General features: G+C 41.5%; 1 pseudogene; it reads left to right on the plus strand.

Moving 5' to 3' along the window:
* Positions 1-7,431: 7,431 nt before the first annotated feature.
* LOC132483278 (small ribosomal subunit protein uS2-like) lies at positions 7,432-8,319 on the plus strand (annotated as a pseudogene).
* The last annotated feature ends 529 nt before the right edge of the window (positions 8,320-8,848 follow it).

Consider the following 8,848-nt stretch of genomic DNA (forward strand, 5'->3'; position numbering starts at 1 on the left):
AGGACCTCGTTCTTCCCTCAGGGAGCTTTATTTTCTAGTTTTCATGAATGTGGGAAATACTCCAATCACATACTTCCTAGAGTACTTCTTCAAGGCTTCTCAAAACCTTGTCCTGACCCCTTAAAACAATGAAAATGCTCACTGAAATCTTCCAGCCATATGCTTCCATTTCCAGGGCCAACAGCCCTTCTCCTGCCCACCCAATTCATTACTCCCTTGACCTTGCTCTCAGGTATAAGACAGAACCACTCCCCTGTACTAACACACAGGCATGTGTGCAAGCACACATACACACGCATATACAATGCCCTGCAACCTTGGCAAAGCCCTATTCGTCCTTCAGGCGTCAGTTTAACTATCACGACAAGAAATACAGATGGCCAAAAGGTACATGAAAAGATGTTCAGCATCGATAATTATTAGAGAAATGCAAATCAAAACTACAATGAGGTATCACCTCACACCTGTCAGAATGGCCATCATTAAAAGTCTACAAGTAGCTTTCTGTGTTACACAGACAGGGGTCCATCCAGAGTTGTTCTTGATTCCCATTGTAAAATTTTTTTAACATCTTTATTGGAGTATAATTGCTTTACAATGGCGTGTTAGTTTCTGCTTTATAACAAAGTGAATCAGTTATACATATATCCCCATATCTCTTCCCTCTTGCATCTCCCTCCCTCCCACCCTCCATATCCCACCCCTCTACGTGGTCACAAAGCACCGAGCTGATCTCCCTGTTCTATGCAGCTGCTTCCCACTAGCTATCTATTTTACATTTGGTAGTGTATATAGGTCCATGCCACTCTCACACATTGTCCCAGCTTACCCTACCCCTCCCCGTGTCCTCAAGTCCATTCTCTAGTAGGTCTGTGTCTTTATTCCCATCCTACCCCTAGGTTCTTCATGAACATTTTTTTTTAGACTCCACATATATGTGTTAGCATACGGTATTTGTTTTTCTCTTTCTGACTTACTTCACTCCGTATGACAGACTCTAGGCCCATCCACCTCACTACAAATAACTCTATTTCATTTCTTTTTATGGCTGAGTAATATTCCATTGTATATATGTGCCACAACTTCTTTATCCATTCTACTGTCAGTGGACACTTAGATTGTTTCCATGTCCTGGCCACTGTAAATAGAGCTGCAATGAACATCGTGGTACATGACTCTTTTTGAAATATGGTTTTCTCAGGGTATATGCCCAGTAGTGGGATTGTTGGGTCCTACGGTAGTCTTACTTTTAGTCTTTTAAAGAAACTCCATAGTGTTCTCCATAGTGGCTGTATCAATTTATATTCCCACCAACAGTGCAAAAGGATTCCCTTTTCTCCACACCCTCTCCAGCATTTATTGTTTGTAAATTTTTTGATGATGGCCATTCTGACTGGTGTGAGATGATATCTCACTGTAGTTTTGATTTGCATTTCTCTAATGATTAATGATGTTGAGCATTCTTTCATGTGTTTGTTAGCAATCTGTATATCTTCTTTGTAGAAATGTCTATTTAGGTCTTCTGCCCATTTTTGGATTGGGTTGTTTGTTTTTTTGATATTGAGCTGCAGGAGCTGCTTGTAAATTTTGGAGATTAATCCTTTGTCAGTTGCTTCATTTACAAATATTTTCTCCCATTCTTAGTGTTGAATTTTTGTTTTGTTTATGGTTTCCATTGCTGAGCAAAAACATTTAAGTTTCATTAGGTCCCATTTGTTTTTGTTTTTATTTCCATTTCTCTAGGAGGTGGGTCAAAAAGGATCTTGCTGTGATTTATGTCATAGAGTGTTCTGCCTATATTTTCCCCTAAGAGTTTGATAGTGTCTGGCCTTACATTTAGGTCTTTAATCCATTTTGAGTTTATTTTTGTGTATGGTGTTAGGGAGTGTTCTAATTTCATTCTTTTACATATAGCTGTCCAGTTTTCCCAGCACCACTTATTGAAGAGGCTGTCTTTCCTAGATTGTATATTCTTGCCTCCTTTATCAAAAATAAAATGACCATATGTGCATGGGTTTATCTCTGGGTTTTCTATCCTGTTCCAATGATCTATATTTCTGTTTTTCTGCCAATACCATACTGTCTTGATTACTGTAGCTTTGTAGTGTAGTCTGAAGTCAGGGAGCCTGATTCCTCCAGCTCCATTTTTCTCTCTCAAGATTGCTTTGGCTATTCAGGGTCTTTTGTGTTTCCATACAAATTGTGAAATTTTTTGTTCTAGTTCTGTGAAAAATGCCAGTGGTAGTTTGATAGGGGTTGCATTGAATCTGTAGATTTCTTTGGGTAGTATAGTCATTTTCACAATGTTTATTCTTCCAATCCAAGAACATGGTATATCTCTCCATCTGTTTGTACCATGTTTAATTTCTTTCATCAGTGTCTTATAGTTTTCTGCATAGAGGTCTTTTGTTTCCTTAGGTAGGTTTATTCCGAGGTATTTTACTCTTTTTGTTGCAATGGTAAATGGGAGTGTTTCCTTAATTTCACTTTCAGATTTTTCATCATTAGTGTATGCAAGAGATTTCTGTGAATTAATTTTGTATCCTGCTACTTTACCAAATTCATTGATGAGCTCTAGTAGTTTACTGGTAGCATCTTATAGGATTCTCTATGTACAGTATCATGTCATCTGCAAACAGTGACAGCTTCACTTCTTCTTTTCCAATTTGGATTCCTATTATTTCTTTTTCTTCTGTGATTGCTGTGGCTAAAACTCCCAAAACAATGTTAAATAACAGTGGTGAGAGTGGGCAACCTTGTCTTTTCCTGATCTTAGCTGAAATGATTTGTTTTTCACCATTGAGGACGATGTTGGCAGTGGGTTTGTCATATATGGCCTTTATTATGTTGAGGTAAGTTCCATCTATGCCTACTTTCTGGAGGGTTATTATCATAAATCGATGTTGAATTCTGTCGAAAGCTTTTACTGCATCTATTGAGATGATCATATGGTTTTTATTCTTCAATTTGTTAATATGGTTTATCACATTGATTGATTTGCATATATTGAAGAATCCTTGCATTCCTGGAATAAACCCCACTTGATCATGGTGTATGATCCTTTTAATGTGCTGTTGGATTCTGTTTGCAAGTATTTTGTTGAGGATTTTTGCATCTACGATCACCAGTGATATTGGCCTGTAGTTTTCTTCCTTTGTGACATCCTTGTCTGGTTTTGGTGTCAGGGTGATGGTAGCCTCGTAGAATGAGTTTGAGAGTGTTCCTCCCTCTGCCATATTTTGGAAGAGTTTGAGAAGGATAGGTGTTAGCTCTTCTCTAAATGTTTGATAGAATTCACCCGTGAAGCCATCTGGACCTGGGCTTTTGTTTGTTGGAAGACTTTTAATCACAGTTTCAATTTCAGTGCTTGTTGTTGGTCTGTTTATATTTTCTATTTCTTCCTGGTTCAGTCTCAGAAGATTGTGTTTTTCTAAGAATTTTTTCATTTCTTCCAGGTGGTCCATTTTATAGGCATAGAGTTGCTTGTAGTAGTCTCCTAGGACACTTTATTTCTGCGGTGTCTGTTGTAACTTCTCCTTTTTCATTTCTAATTTTATTGATTTGGTTCCTCTCCCTCTTTTTCTTGACGAGTCTGCCTAATGGTTTATCAAGTTTGTTTATCTTCCCAAAAAAACAGCTTTTAGTGTTACTGATCTTTGCTATTGTTTCCTTCATTTCTTTTTCATTTATTTCTGATCTGATCTTTATGATTTCTTTCCTTCTGCTAACTTTGAGGTTTTTTTGGTTCTTTTTTCTCTAATTGCTTTAGGTGTAAGGTTAGGTTGTTTATTTGAGATGTTTCTTGTTTCTTAAGGAAGGATTGTATTGCTATAAACTTCCCTCTTAGAACTGCTTTTGCTGCATCCCATAGCTTTGGGGTCATCGTGTTTTCATTGTCATTTCTTTATAGGTATTTTTTTATTTCCTCTTTGATTTCTTCAGTGATCTCTTGGTTATTAAGTAGTGTATTGTTTAGCCTCCACGTGCTTGTATTTTTTACAGATTTTTTCCTGTAACTGATATCTATTCTCATAGCATTGTGGTCGGAAAAGATACTGGATACGACTTCAATTATCGTAAATTTACCAAGGCTAGATATGTGACCTAAGATATGATCTATCCTGGAGAATGTTCCATGAGCACTTGAGAAGAAAGTGTATTCTGTTGTTTTTAGATGGAATGTCCTATAAATGTCAATAAAGTCCATCTTGTTTAATGTAGCATTTAAAGCTTGTGTTTCCTTGTTTATTTTCATTTTGGATGATCTCTCCATTGGTGAAAGTGGGGTGTTAAAGTCCCCTACTATGATTGTGTTACTGTCGGTTTCCCCTTTTATGGCTGTTAGTATTTGCCTTATGTACTGAGGTGCTCCTATGTTGGGTGCATAAATATTTACAATTGTTATATCTTCTTCTTGGACTGATCCCTTGATCATTATGTAGTGTCCTTCTTTGGCTCTTGTAATAATCTCTGTTTTAAAGTCTATTTTGTCTAATATGAGAATTGCTACTCCAGCTTTCTTTTGATTTCCATTTGCATGGAATATCTTTTTCCATCCCCTCACTTTCAGCCTGTATGTGTCCCTAGGTCTGAAGTGGGTCTCTTGTACACAGCATATATACGGGTATTGTTTTTGTATCCATTCAGCCAGTCTATGTCTTTTGGTTGAAACATTTAATCTATTTACATTTAAGGTAATTATCAATATGTATCTTTCTATTACCATTTTCTTAATTGTTTTCAGTTTGTTATTGTAGGTCTTTTCCTTCTCTTGTGTTTCCTGACTAGAGAAGTTCCTTTAGCATATGTTGTAAAGCTGGTTTGGTGGTGCTGAATTCTCCTAGGTTTTGCTTGTCTCTAAAGGTTTTAATTTCCCTGTCAAATCTGAATGAGGTCCTTGCTGGGTAGAGTAATCTTGGTTGTAGGTTTTTCCCTTTCATCACTTTAAAATGTCCTGCCATTCCCTTCTGGCTTGCAGTGTTTCTACAGAAAGATCAGCTGTTAACCTTATGAGGACTCCCTTGTATGCTATTTGTTGTTTTTCCCTTGCTGCTTTTAATATTTTTCTTTGTATTTAACTTTTATGGATTGGTTAATATGTGTCTTGGCATATTTCTCCTTGGATTTATCCTGTATGGGACTCTCTGTGCTTCTGGACTTGATTAACTATTTCCTTTCCCATATTAGGGAAGTTTTCAACTATAATCTCTTCAAATATTGTTTCAGTCCCTTTCTTTTTATCTTCTTCTTCTGGGACCCCTATAATTCAAATGTTGGTGCGTTTAATGTTGTCCCAGAGGTCTCTGAGACTGTCCTCACTTCTTTTCATTCTTTTTTCTTTATTCTGCTCTGCAGTAGTCATTTCCACTATTTTATCTTCAAGATCACTTATCCATTCTTCTTCCTCTGTTATTCTGCCAATGATTCCTTCTAGAGAATTTTTAATTTTATTTATTGTGTTGTTCTTCATTGTTTGTTTGCTCTTTAGTTCTTCTGGGTCCTTGTTAATCATTTCTTGTATTTTCTCCATTCTATTTCCCAGATTTTGGATCATCTTTACTATCATTACTCTGAACTCTTTTTCAGGTAGACTGCCTATTTCCTCTTCAGTTGTTTGGTTTGGTAGGTTTTTACCTTGCTCCTTTATCTTCTGTGTATTTCTGTCTTCTCATTTTGCTTAACTTACTGTGTTTGGGATCTCCTTTCCACAGGCTGCAGGTTCATAATTCCTGTTGTTTTTGGTGTCTGCCCCCAATGGCTAAGGTTGGTTCAGTGGGTTGTGTAGGCTTCCTTGTAGAGGGAACTGGTGCCTGTGTTCTGGTGGATGAGGCTGGATCTTGTCTTTCTGGTGGGCAGGACCATGTCTGGTGGTGTGTTTTGGGATGTCTGTGAACTTATTATGATTTTAGGCAGCCTCACTGCTAATGGGTGGGGTTGTGTTCCTGTCTTGCTATTTGTCTGTCTTGGGGTGTCCAGCACTGGATCTTGCTGGTCACTGAGTGGAGTTGGGTCTTGGCATTGATATGGAGATCTTTGGAAGATTTTCGCCATTTGATATTACGTGGAGCTGGGAGGTCTCTCGTGGACCAGTGTTTTGAACTCGGCTCTCCTACCTCAGAGGCACAGGCCTGATGCCCGGCCAGAGCGCCAAGACCCTGTCATCCACACGGAAAAACAGAAAAATATATATGGTTGTTCCCAAAGTCCACTGCCTCAATTTGGGATGATTCGTTGTCTATTCAGGTAATCCACAGATGCAGGGTACATCAAGTTGATTGTGGAGATTTAATCCGTTGCTCCTGCGGCTGCACAGAGAGATTTCCCTTTCTCTTCTTTGTTCGCACAGCTCCCAGGGTTCAGCTTTGGATTTGGCCCCGCCTCTGTGTGTAGGTCACCTGAGGGCATCTGTTACCACTCAGACAGAATGCGGTTAAAGGAGCAGCTGATTCGGGGCTCTGGTTCACTCAGGCTGTGGGGGAGGGAGGGGTTTGGAATGCAGGGCAAGCCTGCGGCAGCAGAGGCTGGCGTGACGTTGCACCAGCCTGAGGCTCGCCGTGCGCTCTTCCAGGGAAGTTGTTCCTGGATCACGGGACCCTGGCAGTGGCGGCTGCACAGGTTCCGGGAGGGGAGGTGTGGAGAGTGACCTGTGCTCGCACACAGGCTTCTTGGTGGCGGCGGCAGCAGCCTTAGCATCTCATGCCCATCTCTAGTGTCCACGCTGATAGCCGCAGCTCGCATCCGTCTCTGGAGCTCCTTTAAGCGGTGCTCTTAATCCCCTCTCCTCGCACACCCCAAAACAAAGAGGCAAGAAAAAGTCTCTCGCCTCTTCGGCAGCTCCAGACCTTTTCCTGGACACACTCCCAGCTAGCTGTGGCACACTAGCCCCCATCAGGCTGTGTTCACGCAGCCAACCCCAGTCCTCTCCCTGGGATCTGACCTCCAAAGCCGGAGCCTCAGCTCCCATCTCCCACCCGTCCCAGCATTTGAGCAGACAAGCCTCTCAGGCTGGTGAGAGCTTGCAGGCACCGATCCTCCCTGGACTCTCTCTGCTTTGCCCTCTGCACCCCTGTTGCTGTGCTTCCCTCCATGGCTCTGAAGCTTCCCCCGTCTGCCACCCACAGTCTCCGCCCGAGAAGGGGCTTCCTAGTGTGTGGAAACTTCTTCCTTCACAGCTCCCTCCCACTGGTGCAGGTCCCGTCCCCATTCTTTTGTCTCTGTTTTTTCTTTTTTCTTTTGCCCTACCCAGGTACGTGGGGGAGTTTCTTGCCTTTTGGGAGGTCTGAGGTCTTCTGCCAGCGTTCAGTGGATGTTCTGTAGGGGTTGTTCCACATAGAGATGTATTTCTGCAAAGGAAGTTGATCTCCACATCTTACTCTTCTGCCATCTTGAAGCTCTAGCCCTCCCATCATAATTTAAAGGGAAACTGCCACAATGTCTGGAGCCCTTGATGTCCTGCAAATGAAGCAGGAGGATGTCTTCAGATTCCTTGCAGCAGGAACCCACTTAGGTGGCAGCAACCTTGACTTCCAAATGGAATAGTACATCTACAAAAGGAAAAGTGAGGGCATCTACATCCTAAACCTGAAGAGAACCTGGGAGAAGCTTCTGTTGGCAGCTTGTCCCATTATTGCCATATAAAACCCAGCTGATGTCAGTGTCATATCCTCCAGGAATACTGGCCAGCGAGCTGTGCTGAAGTTTGCTGCTGCCACCGGAGCCACTCCTATTCCGAGCCACTTCACTCCTGGAACCTTCACTGAGCAGATCCAGGCAGCCTTCAGGGAGCCAAGACTTCTGGTGGTTACCGATCCCAGAGCTGACCACCAGCCTCTCACAGAGGCCTCTTACGTTAACCTGCCTACTACTGCTTTGTGTAACACAGACTCTCCTCTGTATTATGTAGACATTGCCATCCCGTGCAACAAGAAGGGAGCCCAGTCAGTGGGTCTGATTTGGTGAATGCTCGCCAAGGATGTTCTGTGCATGTGTGGCACCATCTCCCGTGAACAACCATGGGAGGTCATGGCTGATCTCTACTTCTACAGAGATCCTGAAGAGATTGAAAAGGAAGAGCAGGTGACAGCCAAGGAAGCTGTGACCAAGGAGGAATTTCACAGTGAATGGTCTGTTCCAGATCCTGAGTTCACTGCTTCTCAACCTGAGGTGGCAGACTGGTCTGAATGTGTGCAGGTGCCCTCTGTGCCTATTCAGCCCTTCCCCACTGAAGACTGGAGTGCTCAGCCTGCCACTGAAGACTGGTCTGCAGCTCCCACTGCTCAGGCCACTGAACGGGTAGGAGCAACCAGTGAGTCATCTTAAGCTATTCTTCCACACTCTTAAAATGGAAATAGGTTGACGGAAAATAAACAGTTTCTTAAAAAAAAAAAAAAAGTCTACAAATAACAAATGCTGGAGAGGATGCAGAGAAAAGGGAACCCTCCTACACTGTTGGTAGGAATGTAAGTTGGTGCAGCCACTGTGGAAAACAGTATGGAGGTTCCTCAGAAAACTAAGAATAGAATTACCAATATGATCAAGCAATCCCACTCCTGGGCAAATATTCAGACAAAACTATAATTCAAAAAGATACATGCACCGCTATTTCATAGCAGCACTATTCACAATAGACAAGACATGGAAACAACCTAAATGTCCATCAACAGATGAATGGATAAAGAAGATGTGGTAAATATATACAATGGAATACTACTCAACCATAAAAATGAACGAAAAAATGCCATTCGCAGCAACATGCATGCAACTAGAGATTATCATACAAAGTGAAATAAGTCAGAAAGGGAAAGATAAATACCATATGATATCATTTATAAGTGGAATCTGAAATATG

This window comes from Mesoplodon densirostris, chromosome 2, assembly GCF_025265405.1.
Source record: "Mesoplodon densirostris isolate mMesDen1 chromosome 2, mMesDen1 primary haplotype, whole genome shotgun sequence".
Lineage (NCBI taxonomy): Eukaryota > Metazoa > Chordata > Mammalia > Artiodactyla > Ziphiidae > Mesoplodon > Mesoplodon densirostris.